This window comes from Pan troglodytes, chromosome 5 (assembly GCF_028858775.2).
Source record: "Pan troglodytes isolate AG18354 chromosome 5, NHGRI_mPanTro3-v2.0_pri, whole genome shotgun sequence".
Classification (NCBI taxonomy): domain Eukaryota; kingdom Metazoa; phylum Chordata; class Mammalia; order Primates; family Hominidae; genus Pan; species Pan troglodytes.
In genome coordinates this window covers 89239726-89255228 of record NC_072403.2, presented here as the reverse complement: position 1 = coordinate 89255228, position 15503 = coordinate 89239726, and the positions used below count along the sequence as shown (strand labels likewise).

General features: G+C 36.4%; 1 protein-coding gene across 3 annotated transcripts in view; it reads left to right on the top strand.

The window, feature by feature from the left end:
• Positions 1-15503, top strand: part of LOC129144293 (protein GVQW1-like) — a 535404-nt gene that overhangs the window by 87284 nt on the left and 432617 nt on the right. The window contains exon 3 of one of the 3 annotated variants that reach the window (XR_008548578.2): positions 10424-10577. The exons of the other annotated variants lie outside the window; for them this stretch is intronic. The gene's annotated coding sequence lies outside the window, so the exon portion shown is untranslated. The remainder of the gene's footprint in view (positions 1-10423; positions 10578-15503) is intronic. 3 annotated transcript variants of the gene reach the window in all.

The window sequence follows — 15503 nt, the reverse complement described above, 5'->3', positions numbered from 1 at the left end:
CCTTCATCATCCTTCAAGTGTCCACATGACCTTATTCTTCTTGGATGCCAGACAAGAGCTTGGGATCCACCGCTGTGGATACCCAAAAAATGATGTCACGCTGGCCCTTTGCCCTTGCTGGTGAAAAACAGCCACCCCCACACAATAAGGCAAGGAGCCAAGTGAACTGATACACACAGTGGAGCTAAAAGAGCATTGTAACATGTTCTCTGGGGCTTCAGGGTCACAGGCACCCCTACTGGGGCACTGCCACTGGCCCTGGATGGAGCTTGTTTCTGTTGGCAGCAAGATGGATCCCTCACTAACTTGCTCACATGCTCCCTCCTGCAAGGGATTGAGCGTGGTGTGCCAAGTAAACAGGGCACCACTGTTGCAAGTCTGATGAAGAGGCTGAGGAAAATCCTGCATCATTTAGAGTGTGGGGCTTTTACATTTAAGTCTTTAATCCATCTTGAGTTATTTTTTTGTATATGGTATGAGGAAGGGATCTAGTTTCAATCTTCTACATGTGGTGAGCAAATTGTCCCAGCACCATTTATTGAAGAGGGTATCCTTTCCCCATTGCTTGTTTTGTCAGGTTTGTTGTAGATCAGATAGTTGTAGGTGTGTGGTCTAATTTCTGGGTTCTCTATTCTGTTCCATTGGTCTAGGTGTCTGTTATTGTATCAGTATCATGCTGTTTTGGTTACTACAGCCCTGTAGTATAGTTTGAAGTTGGATAGCATGATGCCTCCAGCTGTGTTCCTTTTGCTTAGGATTGCAGTGCCTTGGCTTTTTGGGCTCTTTTTGGTTCCATCTAAGTTGTAAAATAGTTTTCTTTTCCTAGTTCTCTGAAGAATGTCAGTGGTAGTTTAATGAGAATACCATTGAATCTATAAATTACTTTGGGCAGTATGGCCATTTTAATGATATTGATTCTTCCTATCCATAGCATGGATTTTTTTTTATTTGTATGTGCATCACTGCTTTCTTTGAGCAATGGTTTGTAGTTCTCCTTGTGGAGATCTTTTGCCTTCCTAGTTAGCTATGTTTCTAGGTATTTTATTCTTTGGTCCTTGGCTTGCCTGTTGTTGGTGTATAGGAATGCTAGCCATTTTTGCACATTTATTTTATATCCTGAGACTTTGCTGAAGTTGCTTATCAGCTTAAGAAGCTTTTGGGCTGAGATGATGGGGTTTTCTAGATATAAAATCATGTCATCTGCAAACAAAGATACTTTGACTGTCTCTCTTTCTATTTAAATACGTTTTATTTCATTCTCTTACCTGATTGCCCTGGCCAGAACTTCCAATACTATGTTGAATAGACATGGTGAGAGAAGGCATCCTTGTCTTGTGCCAGTTTTCAAGGGGAATGCTTCCAGCTTTTGCCCATTCAGTATAATGTTGGCTGTGCATTTGGCTTTTATTATTTTGAGGTATGTTTCTTTAACACCTAGTTTATTGAGAGTTTTTAACGTGGGATGTTGAATTTTATTGAAATCCCTTTCTACGTCTTTTGAGATTATCATGTTGTTTTGGTCTTTAGCTTTGTTTATGTGATGAATCACATTTATTGATTTGCATGTGTTGAACCAACCTTGCATTCTTGGGATGAAGCCTACTTGATCGTGGGGGATAAACTGTTTTATCGTGGGGGATAAACTGTGCTCCTAGATTCAATTTGCCAGTATCTAGTTGAGGATTTTTACATCAATGTACATGAAGGATACTGGCCTGAAGGTTTTTGTTTTTTTGTATCTCTTCCAGGTTTTGGTATTAGGATGATGCTGGCCTCATAGAATGCATTAGTGAGGAGTTTTTCTTCCTCAGTTTTTTGAAATAGTTTCAGTAGGAATGGTACCAGCTCTTCTTTGTACATCTGGTAGAATTCAGCTGTGAATCTGTTTGGTTCTGGGCTTCTTTTTGTTGGTAGGCTATTATTGCCTCAATTTCAGAACACATTATTGGTCTGTTCAGGGATTTAATCTCTTCCTGGTTCAGTCTTGGCATGGTGTCTGTGTCAAGCATTTTATCCATTTCTTCTAGATTTTCTAGTTTGTGGGCACAGAGATGTTTATAATATTCTCTAATGGTTGTTTGTATTTCTGTGGGGTCAGTTGTAATATCCCCTTTATTGTTTCTGATTGTGTTTATTTGAATCTTCTCTCTTTTCTTCATTATTAATCTAGCTAGTAATCTATTTTATTTTTTATTTTTTCAAAAACAGCTGCTTGATTTGTTGATCATTTGAATGGTTTTTCATGTCTCTAGTTCCTTCAGTTTATCTCTGATTTTGGTTATTTCTTGTCTTCTGTGTGCTTCGGTATTTCTTTGCTCTTGGTTCTCTAGTTTTTTTAGTTGTGATGTTAGGTTGTTACCTTGAAATCTTTCTAAATTTTTAATATAGGCATTTAGTGCTATGCATTTCCCTCTTAACACTGCCTTAGCTGTGTCTCAAATTCTGGTACTTTGTATTTTTGTTCTCATTAGTTTTAAAGAAGTTTTTGATTTCTGCCTTAATTTCATTATTTACCCAAAAGTCATTCGGGAACAGCTTATTCAATTTCCATGTAATTGTTGGTTTTGTCTGAATTTGTTAGTCTTGAGGTCTAATGTAATTGCACTTTGTTCTAACAGGCTGTTATGATTTTAGTTTTTTGCATTTGGTGAGGAGTGTCTTACTTTCAATTATATGATCAATTTTAAAGTAAGTGTCATGTGTCAATGAGAAGAATGTATATTCTATTGTTTTGGGATGAAGAATTCTGTAGATTTCCTTCAGGTCCATTTGATCCAGTGCTGAGTTCAGGTCCTGAATATCTTTGTTAATTTTCTGTCTCAGTGATCTATCTAATATTTTCAGTGGGGTGTTAAAGACTCCCACTGTTATTGTGTGGGATTCTAAGTCTCCTTGAAGGTTTCTAAAAACTTGCTTTGTAAATCTTGGTTCATCTGTATTGGTGCATATATATGGAAGGTGTTAAGAGGGAGAAGATCAGGATAAACAACTAATGGTTACTAGGCTTAATACCTGGGTGATAAAATAATCTGTACGACAGTCTTCCACCACACAGGTTTATCTGTGTAACAAACCGGCCCATGTACCCCTGAACTTAAAATAAAAGTTGGTATTTTTTCTGCATTGTCTTTCTCCTCTGCTTCTGAAACTTCAAAGACATAAATCGTTAGCCTTTTGTTACTGTATCATAAGCTCTGGAGGCTTTGATATTTTTTAAAAAGTATTGTATCTGTTGATTCCACAAATTAGATAATTTCTTTTGTTCTATATTCAAGATCATTAACTTTTTTTCTCTGTTGTTGCCATTCTGCTACTGAGCCTATTTAGTGAATTTTCTACTTTAGATAATATATTTTTATTTCTGAAATTTCCAGTTAGTTGTTTTAAAGTTTCTATTTGTCTGCTCAGAACTCTCTCTCCATTCATTTTAAGCAAGCTTAATGTCTACCTTGCCTCATGGTTATCATAGCTTCTTCAAAGTCTTTGTGCGATAATTCCTACATGTGAGTCAAATCAGGTTTATCATCAGTTGGTTGTCTTTTTCCTTGAGAATTGGGTATAGTCATAGATCATATTCTCTATGATGTATTTATGCCATGTAATTTTAGATTGTATCCTCACTGTATAGATCATTTTGTTATGAAAATTTGGATCCTGTTTAAATCCTCCAGATAATATTGATTTGTTGCTGCTATTGCTGATGTTGTTTTTCTTGGTAATCAACCTGGTTAGGCCTAACTGCAAGTTCTTTCTTGCCTTCTGCCAGCAATGATTCCATTATCAATTAAGTTTTTGAAGCCTCTGTTATAGTGTTTGAATGTTACCATGCCACTCTTTGATTTCTAGAAGTTGGTAGTGGTTCTCAAAACCTTCACTATGCTTTTGGGGGCCTTTTTCACACATACCCAGGTTGTGGGTAAGTCCAGTAGTTGTCTTGGTTTATATACATAATTATCGAATTCCTTCCCAAGTTCTATCCTCTCTGAATTTACCTATAACCTCTGGCTACCAAGGATCCTCTTTCCCAGTTTCTTTGGCCAGAAAAATTAGCTTCTTTCATAGTTTTATCCGGCCGAGTTGGCAAATCTGACTGACTGGGGATTATTACCCACACGGCGAAGTTGTGAGAGAAAGGAGAGAAAAAAAATTAGAAAATTCATGCCATGCACTTTTTAGACAGCAGTCACTCCTTTTCTTGGCTTATCTAGCCATAGACACAGGTTTCACATTGAAATTTTATATACCTATGGCTCCACCTCTGCTACTACAAGACTGATTCATCTCTGCAATAGGGTTTGCTTTGCAGCAGGGCTGCAAAAAATAAAATAAAAATTCACCCAGTACTCCCCACTTTTCCTGGCCCCAGGGTAGAAAATGTTTTCCTTCCAGTGTTCACTGCACAGTTTCATAACCTGAGCTACTAGATCTTTCCTGGGTGCAGGCTTAGAAATAAATAGAGAAAACAAAACAAAACAAACAACTTATGAAATGTGCTGTTGCTGGTCCTTCTTCAAGTTTTAAATTGCCCCTTTATCTTTCTGTTCTTCTTTACCTTTTCAGAGTCCTCGGGTAGTTGATGAGTTTATTCATTTCAGAATTTACAGTTGTGACCAGGCCCTTGCTATCTTATTCCATTTTGAATGGTACTGAAAATTCCCATTCTTACTGTTGGAAAAATTCCTTAAGTATCAAATGGTAAAGCAACATATTGTATGCAGGTTATACTGAAATAGTCCATAAAGAGTAATTATATGTATATAGATAGATAGATCTAAATATAGATATAGAGAGAATGTTAAAATGTAGCAAGAAGTTAATAATTCATGAATCTGTGTAAAATATGTAGTCATCTGTTTTATCCTTATAACTTTTCATTAAATTTAAATTATTTCAAGAAAAAGTTTTTCTTTTTTTGCAAAAAGAAAAATAACTCTGAAACATCTTCAATCCAACACTAATTATTTAAATAAAATTGTCTAATGCACTTCATTTGCCAATACTGTTTGAAAGATCTTGGCATCTTCATTGGTGACTTGTGCTTTCCTGGGCAACTTGGAATGACAGATTTAACACAATAAATCTTCATTTTATAAAAGAATCTGTTCCTGGAGCAATTATTAAAATTTATTTTGCCTAATAAACTTAGAAGCCACTGTTTTGCTATAAATTAATATGATGAGATGCTAAAAACTGATGGAAATACTTTAGGGCACCTTTGTTATGTATGTGTCAAGTGTTTTGAAATTATTTTATTTTCATTGTATTCACTTGTATAAAAACTGCATAAAAATCAGCAAAAAAGAGATGAACACAATGACTGTGCTCTATTCTAGCTGAACTGTAATATCCTGCTGAATCATAAAAATGTCACCACATCTTATTCTTTAAATATGTTCATCAGTTATTCTAGGTGTTAATATTTGGATTAAACAATGATAAGAACTACATTATTTTTTGTAACATTTGCTCATAAAAACACCTCTTTCAATGTGAATGGCATAAAACTTGGAAGATTTTTTTTCTGTCTACCATTATGTTTCTTCCTTTCCTCAAAATAAAAAAATTTTAATATCATAGTGTCTATAGAGTTTTTGGGCAACATTTCACTATAGAAAATACTAACTAATTTGTTTTACTATAAAACATGAAAGTTTATGTATTATCCTAGTTTTTTTGTTCAAATGACTTTGGATGGAAGTATTTAGTGATTTATGCTTTAATTTAGTATCACTAATTGACAGTTGAAAAACATTTGGTTGATGGATACTGTATTAGTTTGTTTTCATGCTGCTAATAAAGACATACCCGAGACTGGGTAATTTATACAGGAAAAAGGTTTAATGGACTTACAGTTCCACATAGCTGGGGAGGCCACACAAGTATGGCAGAAGGCAAGGAAGAGCAAGTCACATTTTACATGATGGCAGCAGGCAAATAATGAGAGCTTGTGCAGGGAAACTAGTTTATAAAATCATCAGATCTCATGAAACTTATTCACTGCCATGAGGACAGCAAAGAAAAGACCTGCCCTCATGATTCAGTCACCTCCCACCAGGTTCCTCCTATGACATGTGGGAATTGTGGGAGTTACAATTTAAGATGAAATTTGGGTGGAGACACAACCAAACCATATCATTCCACCCCTGGCCTCTCCCAAATCTCATGTCCTCACATTTCAAAACCAATCATGCCTTCCCAACAGTCCCTCAAACTCTTAACTCATTTCAGCATTAACTCAAAATTCCACAGTCCAACATCTCATCTGAGCAAGGCAAGTCTCTTCCGTCAATGAACCTGTAAAATCAAAAGCAAGTTAGTTACTTCCTAGATACAATGGGGGTATAGGCATTAGGTAAATACAGCCATTCCAAATGGGAGAAATTGGCCAAAACAAAGGGACTACAGGTCCCATGCAAGTTCAAAATCCAGTGGGGCAGTCAAATCTTAAAGCTCCAAAGTGATCTCCTTTGGCTCCATGTCTCACCTCCAGGTCATGCTGATGCAAGAGGTGGTTTCCCATGGTCTTGGGCAGTTCCACTGCTGTGGCTCTGCAGGGTACAGCTTCCCTCCCAGCTGCTTTCATGGGCTAGTGTTGAGTATCTGCAGCTTTTCCAAGTGCACAGTGCAAGGTGTCAGTGGATCTACCATTCTGGGGTCTGAAGGACGGAGGCCGTGTTCTCATGGCTCCACTAAGTGATGCCCCCGTAGGGACTCTGTGTGGGTGCTCCAGCCTCACATTTCCCTTTTACACTGCCCAAGCAGAGGTTCTCCATGAGGGCCGCACCCTTGCAGCAAACTTCTGCCTGGACATCCAGGCATTTCCATACATCTTTTGAAACCTAAACAGAGGTTCCCCAACTCCAATTCTTGACTTCTGTGTACTTGCAGGCTCAACACTACATGGAAGTTGCCAAGTCTTGGGGGTGGCACCCGCTGAAGCCATGACCTGAGCTCTACATTGGCCCCTTTCAGCCATGGCTGTAGCGGTTTGGATTCAGGGCACCAAGTCTCTAGGCTGCACACAGCACAGGGACCCTGAGCCCACCCTATGAAACCACTTTTTCCTCCTAGGCCTTCAGGTCTGTGTTGGTAATGCCTGCCGTGAAGACCTCTGACATGTCCTGGAGACATTTTCCCTGTTGTCCTGGAGATTAATATTCAGCTCTTTGTTACTTATGCAAATTTCTGCAGCCTGCTTGAATTTCTCCTCAGAAAATGGGATTTTCTTTTCTATCGCATTGTCAGGCTGCACATTTTCTGAACTTTTATTCTCTTCTTTCCTTATAAAACTGAATGCCTTTAACAGCACACAGGTCACCTCTTGAATGCTTTGCTGTTTAGAAATTTCTTCAGCCAGATACTGTAACTCATCTCTCTCAAGTTCAAAGTTCCAAAAATTTCTAGGAAAGGGCCAAAATGCCATCAGTCTCTTTGCTAAAACATAACAAGAGTCACTTTACTCCAGTTAACAAGTTCCTCATCTCCATCTGAGGCCACCTCAGACTGGACCTTATTGTTCATGTCACTATCAGCATTTTTGTCAAAGCCATTCAACAAGTCTGTAGGAAGTTCCAAACTTTCCCACATTTGTCTGTCTTCTTCTCGGCCCGCCAAACTGTTCCAACCTCTGCCTGTTATCCCATTCTAAAGTCGCTTCCACATTTTTGAGTATCTTTTCCCACATTTGTCTGTCTTCTTCTGAGCCCTCCAAACTGTTCCAACCTCTGCCTGTTACCCAGTTCCAAAGTCACTTCCACATTTTTGTGTGTCTTTTCAGTAGCATCCCACTCCTGATACTAATTTACTGTATTAGTCTGTTTTCATGCTGTTAATAAAGACACATTGATACTGGATAATTTATGAAGGAAAAGGGTTTAATGAACTTACAGTTACACATGGTTGGGGGGGCCTCACAATCATGGCGGAAGGCAAGGAGGAGCAAGTCACATCTTACATGGATGGCAGCAGGCAAAAAGAGAGAGCTTGTGCAGGAAAATTCCCTTTTTTAAAACTGTCAGATCTCATGAGACATATTCACTACCATGGGAACAGCATGGGAAAGACCCACCCCCATAACTCAATTTACCTCCCACCAGGTTCCTCCCATAACACATGGGAATTGTGGAAGTTACAATTCAAGATGAGATTTGGGTGGGGACACAGCCAAACCATATCAGATACTATATATCAATCAGTTCAACGTTTATCCTGCCTTCATGGAATACAAATTTAATGGGAAGAAATATAATAATGATTGACAAATAGATAAATGAGGTTGATTTCAAATAGTGATAAATAGTGTTTTAGAAGATATAAGTTTTAGAAGACCAAAGAATGGGAATATTTCAAGGAGAGAAAACTCTCAAAAATGTAAGAAGAAGAGCTACTTAGTATTCTTGAGAAATGAACGGAAGGTAAATGAGGTTGGAGGTTAGTGAATGAAAGGGAGAGTGGCAAGATCTCACTGTGAAATAAATCTATTAGTTATTCCAGGTGTTAACTGGAATATCATGTGGGACTGGGAAAAGCATGTGTGACGTCATAATAAAGGATGGGTATTTTATTCTAAATGCTAAGGTAAGACATTACAGTTTTTGTTTTAGGTATGAGACTTGCAAGAAGACATACATATTTTGCTGATTGACAAGGGGATAATGCATTGGGTAGAAGAAGAATGAAAGTAGAGGAACTAATTAAGAAATATTTACTACAATTAAGAAGAGATGATAATAACTTCGACCAAGGTGGAGGCTATGAAGATGGAGCAATGTGAATACATGGAGACATGTTTTTGATGCAGACTCAGCAAGAAATTCTAATATATTAGATTTTATGTTTTGGGAGAAAAAGAGACATCTCCAAGATTATGGCTTGAATAGATTGGGTAATCATGCAATTTGTTTTTATGGTGAAGAATGGGGGGGGATATTTGTGAGGAATTTAACTAGGAATTTGATTTTGGTCATGTTAAGCCTGAGATTCCCTAAGCAGTAAGCAAATAGAGATGGCAAGTAGAGTGGTGGAATATACTTCTTAGCCAGAACTTCAGAAGACAAGGCTGAATCAACGACATTAGAATTCACTAACAAGTTGGAGATAAAGGCATGGGACAGCATGAGGAGAAAAAGAGAAGAGACATAGGATCTAGTTCTAATTGAAAGCATCATTTAGTGGTTGTGTAGAGAAGGAGTCAATGAAAAAACATGAAAAAAGGTGACAGTGAGGTAGAAAAAAAATCATGAGAGGGTGCTGTTACAACAGCTGATAAAGATAAATGTTTCAAGTAGGAAGAGGTAATTAACTGTGATGAATATGGCAGACAAGTGTAGTAGTATTAGAAAAACGTCCATTTTTCTATGGTAATGTAGAGGTTCTTTGAGATAAGCAACATAAACTTTACATAAGCCTTTGTGAAGTAGGGGCAGTGCCAGATGGCAGTAGATTGAAGAGTAAAATGTAGAGGAGGAAGAAGAGAAAGTGTGCATAAGACAGATGGGTCTTTTGAGGTTTAGCTAGAAAGTAAGTGGGTGGTAGCTGGGATATTTTTATATACTTTTTTTAAGATTAAAGGGAAAAGAGTACAGTCTTACATTAATGCAAACAACTTAGTAGAGAAGGAGAACCTAATAATGTAGAATGAAAATAATAATAGAAGGGAAATAGTTCCTGAAAAGACAGAAAAAAATGAGATCCAGAGCAAAAATGGAGGGGGTTTAGCTCTTGAAAAGAGGACTCATTTTCAATCTAAGAAACGGATGAAAGATGAAAATTATGATAGCTTTTTATGTTTGCTATTAATGAGATTAGGGATATACTTTGAGTGGGTTTTAATCCCTCAATAGCACACAAAATAATATCACTAGCTGAGAGAGATAGAGATAAAGAGACAGAGACAGAGGTAGAGGTAGAGATAGAGATAAGAGAGAGATAAAATATTACATGGGGCTAAGACAAAGTTTCTGGGTTTGCTATCAACTGATATTTGGACATCAGTGGGATTAATGTGAAAGAGCCCATAAAGGAAGAAACTTAATAATGGTTAAAAAAATACTATTGCAGAAAGATTAATCTGGGAAAGTCATAAGAAATACATTGAAGGAATGGAAGAAAAATAAAACAAGAAATTATACTACTAAAATAATTTTGAACATGCAGTGCCATGGACTGAAATCAGAGGTGTAATTTGGGTAATAGAAGGTTGAGATAGATTTGAAAGGTCTTATAAAGTATAGATAAACAGTGCTTATGTATTACCTGGAGATGGTATTATAATTAAAAAATAAAAATCTGGATTTTAGTTTTATTTTATTATTTTAAGTGTTAAGATATGGTAGTATGGTGGTGCTATTGAAAGAAATTTAAACGTATAATGTAAGTTTTGTAGGGAGAAGATGGGTTAAAGTTTGAATGTGTTTTATTTTAGGACTAATAGTGAAACTTGAGAGTGATCACATATGGAGATGAAAGATTGAAAGACCTCTCGCTGAACATAATATAGAAGGTATAAAATAATCTCAAGTCCCCTCCATCTCAAAATCACAGCATTAACAATGAAAACTAAACATAGCTGTACCAAGGTAACAAATAATCTCTTTGTTTTATTCCTTCCTTAATTCATTTATTTAATTAATATTTCTTAATTTCTTTATATGTTCATTATATGTTCAAAATCCTGTGATCTGCTTTTGTGAATGATGAGAAAAAGGGTGGGGGATAGTGAAGCAGGTATGACCCCTGCTCACTCTCACATAGCATATAGCTTTCAGTGTGGAGATAGATTAAACAAATGGTTACATAATTAGATACTTACATTTATAATAAGAGGTAATGAAGAGAAGTTTATAATTGTATGAGAGCACATAATGGGGTTACCTTTGTACTGTGAGTAGTTGGAAGAGACAAGAAAGTTGGAACTAAAAAGGTGAGAAGGAATTGGCTAGGTTAAGAGACAGCAGAGAGTTCTGTGCAGAGACAACAGTATGACACAGTCAAATAAGAAAGAGGGTTGGTGTGCCTTAGACGGAGAAAACAAGAAGAAAGGTCATGAGCTCTGTGACAGAAGTAAGGGGCTCAAATCTATAATTTTTTAAATTCATATTTGCATTTACAATGGCATAATGCATATCTCCATTTAGATTTTTTATTGGCTTCTGAACTACTGAGTGCATCAGAGTGAATTAATTAATTTCCCTCTCCTATGATATATTGATTAAAGGCATTAAAATCTATTAGTCATTCACACACACTCTAAAATCTGTTTATCTTTAATTTTTCTCCTTTATCCTTCACACTCAATGACTCACAGAGGATGATTCTACCTATGAAATTGTTTTTCCTGTGAAATTTGTCTTTTGTCAGAGAAAAGTGAATGTATTTTTTAGTTAAGTTTTTGTAACTTTGCATTTTCTACCTCCTAAGCATCTATAATTCTAACCTCTATTACCCAATTATCCAATGGGCTATGAGCCATATTTCATCTTGACACTCTTTGTATCTAGCATATAACATACATCTATTAATAGGTACCAAATGGTAAATATATATAAATATAAATATATATATATGTATGTTGCATGAATGGAGGGAGTGTAGAATGAGAATTGTATGAATATTATCAATAGAAAATAGAAAGATTTGAAGGCAAGGCAGAATGTGAAATTGTTGGATAAGTGGTTCCCCACATTAAAATTGCTCAGGGGGCAGCTGTTGAAGTAATTTAAAAAAATCGATTCCCAACAGTTACGACAAGATACCTATATGACAACACACTCAAATCTTGTCATAAGAAATTTTTTATTTAACTGGTCTTGGTGAGGCATAGGAACAATAAATTATTTTCTTTCTTTATTGAAACTCTGATCACTTCTTAGCTCAATAACTCTTTATTGATTTTATTTGTCCCATCCCAAACTCATCTCTCCTAATGCATAGATGGGATGGGACAAATAAAAACAATAAAGGGTTATTGACTCGGGATAAAGGTACTCCATGGGTGATTTTAACATGTAATTCTTTCAGGGAACAACTTATCTAATTAATTTTACATTCTGCTTTGCCTTCAAATGTTTCTGTTTTCTATTGATAATATTCCCACAATTCTCATTCTACAGTTCTTCCATTCATTCAGTATACGTATTTATTTATCATTTCCAATCTTGGCATAAGTAATTCTGATTTAACTGGCCTTGGTGAGGCATAGGAACAGTTATATTAAAAAAAAATCCTCAAGTGGGTATGTTATACAGTCTTAGGTAAGAATAATTAGAATAGATGAGTTTGGGATGGGACAAATAAAACCAAAAGAGTTATTGAGCTAAGAAGTGATTAGAGTTTCAATGAAGAAAAAGTAATTTATTGATATAGCCAAAACACCTTACACTCTAGCCAACATACAGTGCTACAGAGAGAGAAACAGGAGTTTATATATTTTAAAAATCTGTTGGTGTTTATGTTTAAAAAGTCATCATCGAACTTTAAAGCAGCAATTTTACTTGTGCAGAGAGAAACAGATTACAGAGAAGTGGTAAAACTAGTAAGTCTTGGGAGAGTGAAGGGTTAATAAAATATGTTTAAGAAATTTAAGTAATTTGAGAGAAACTGGTTGTTAGCGTGAAGAAGCGATCATTGAAAGATTTTAATTTTTTTTCTTGTAGTACCGATCTAATATATTGGAAAACATGGTAGGAAATAGTAAAGACAGAGAAATTATTTAGGGTCAAGTATCTCAGAGGAAGTGGCAGAGTATAGTATTTAGGGCAGATGTACAAGTTAACCTTGGGAAATAGAAGGGAATTTGTCATTTTATCTCTTAGTGAAGTGGACAAAGGAGTGACTCAGAATTTAAAGACAGAGAAGTATATTTTGTGTAACAATTATGAAAATTGTACTAAATAATTGTATTATTCAGGGTTATCCATAGAAACATAACCAATAGGATATATAGTATATATATGTGTGTGTGTGTGTGTGTGTGTGTGTCTGTGTATGAGGAAATTTATTATAGAAATCTGTTCACAAAATTATGATGGCCAAGATGTCCCACAATATGCTGTCTTCAAGCTGGAGAACGAAGAAAGTCGGTGGTGTAATTTAGCCTGAGGTTAAAGGCCTGAGAACCCAGTGGGTAAAAGGACTGCTGGTGTAAGTCCCTGAAACCAAAGGCTCCGGAACCTGGAGTCCTGATACTCTCTTACACAGGAAAAGATGGATGCACCAGCTCAAGAAGAGAGAGAGAGAGAATTTGCCCTTCCTCACAGATTGGATGATGTCCATCCACATTAGTGATAGTGGATGGATCTTCTTTACTCAATCTACTGACTCAAATTCTAATGTCTTACAGGAACACCCTTGCAGACACACTGAGAAATGTTTTCATCAACTATCTGGGTATTCTTTAGCTCAATCAAGTTGACACATAAAATTAGCTACCACCACACATTCTTAAACTTAAGGAGTCCTTTCTGGAATGCAACTCTGCACACTTGAAATTTTAATGAATGTTAAAATCTTCTGGTACTGGGCTGAGGAATCACTTATTATGAAAAAGTTTGATGACATTCTGCAACAAAAATTTCCGAACTTTATTCAGATAATTTTTAAATGGCTTTGCCTTCTATGTTATGAGCAACATTTACACCCAAAATTGTGTTTAAAATTTCCGTAACTTGGAATGATTTATTTTTCTCAGCTAAGAATGTTTAAATTTCTAAGTGAGGCAAGCTTAGGGTCTGGGCTCCAAGATAGGAATGTGTTGAAAACAAATGAAGAGAATTTGAGATGATTTTGCAACTACTGAGAGTATATTGGTGTTATGAGTGTGTTGTTTAAAATGTAGGGTTGTAACAGATAGCACCTCTCCTTGATCCTCTTGATCCTGAGACCACTAAGTTTAGCTGATTGTCTTAGTCTGATTGTCTTTGTTTTCTGTTTCTATAAAGGAATACCTGAGGCTGGGTAATTTATAAAGAAAAGAGGTCTATTTGGCTCATGGTTCTGCAGGCTGCACAAAAAGCATGGTGCCAGCACCTGCTTCTGATGAGGGCCTCGGGCTGCTTCCACTCATTGCGGAAAGGAAGGGTGTGCAGAGACCACATGGTGATAAAGGAAGTAGGCGAGAAGGGAGGGAGATACTGAGCTCTTTATAACTTTAGTTTCCAAGGAAACTGATAGGACAACTCACTCACTCTTGAGGGATGGCATTAATCTAATATTTATGGGGTATCTGACCCCATGACCAAACACCTCCAGTTAGGCCCCGCCTCAAGCACTGTGGATCAAATTTTGGCATGAAGTTTGGAGGGTCAAACATCCAATCTATAGCACTGATTAAAGACTTAGAAGCAGGCCTTGGGGTGCTCTTGACATAAGATGATTTCTCCCTTGATGACTCTACTGGCTTATACCAATTTCATGGAATCAGTATTGGTTGCCATTCAAATGTTGCATTGACTGGATAGAGTAGCCACTTGTTAAGGATGTAAGGTTGGATCTGAAAGCTTTGTATGGAGAAAATATTTAGAGTCCCCAGAAAAACTGAAAGTAATAAAAGAGGGAGTAAATTTTCATCATTTTGGTAAATATGGTAAAATTTAGTGGAGTTGATTGCCAATAATTACAAATAGAACCAAGAATAAGTCTTTCAATTTTTGGCATAGCTACCATTACTTGGCGATAATGTGCTTAGATGAGATTTTTAAGAGGAATCTCATTTATAAAACAAGATCTGTCCCCACATGCCTTGTAGTGCTATTTAGTATGTTGAAAGGTGACCTCAGATATTGCTAATACAGGCCATTGGTTGGGATTTTCTTTTTTAAAGCTGCAGGCGTAGAGAGAACATAAAATTACCCTGTAAAGCTGTGTTTTTGGTAAAGTATGTTGGAATATTCCATACTAATTTTGCTGTAGTAAGTATATGAACCATTTTTCTCTTATCATATGTACCAGACACCAATGTGCACCAGTGAAATGACTCTGGGCAAACACAATGGATAAATTCTATCTATCCCTTGAGAAGAAGTGTAATATAATAGTTAATGACATATACTCTGGAACAAAACCACTTAGCTTTAAATTCTGTCTCTGTCACATACCAGCTGAGTGATCTTGGCAACATCATTTTATTACTTTGGGTATCAGTTTTCTCATTTTAAAATGAAGGTGATACTATATTTACCATACAGGGTTGTTGGTGAAATTAATACATATAAATATTCATGTTCAATGTATTATAGCACTAAGAGCAGTGTCTGTGGGAGAGCAAGCACAAAGGAATGTTTTACTGTCATGTTGATAAGAACGGGGGGCAAGAATAAGCTTTTGGGTTTTAAACGGTGCCTCCTTCCTTGAATCATAACTAGAAATTTTTGCAACAGCTCCTGAATACCTTCCTTGATTAAAGTCCAATTTAATTCCCAGCCTGTATCTCAGTTTATTTATTTTTTTATTATCTCAATCTGTTGGTACTGCTGTCAGAATTTGCTTTTTGCTTCTGTGATTCTTCT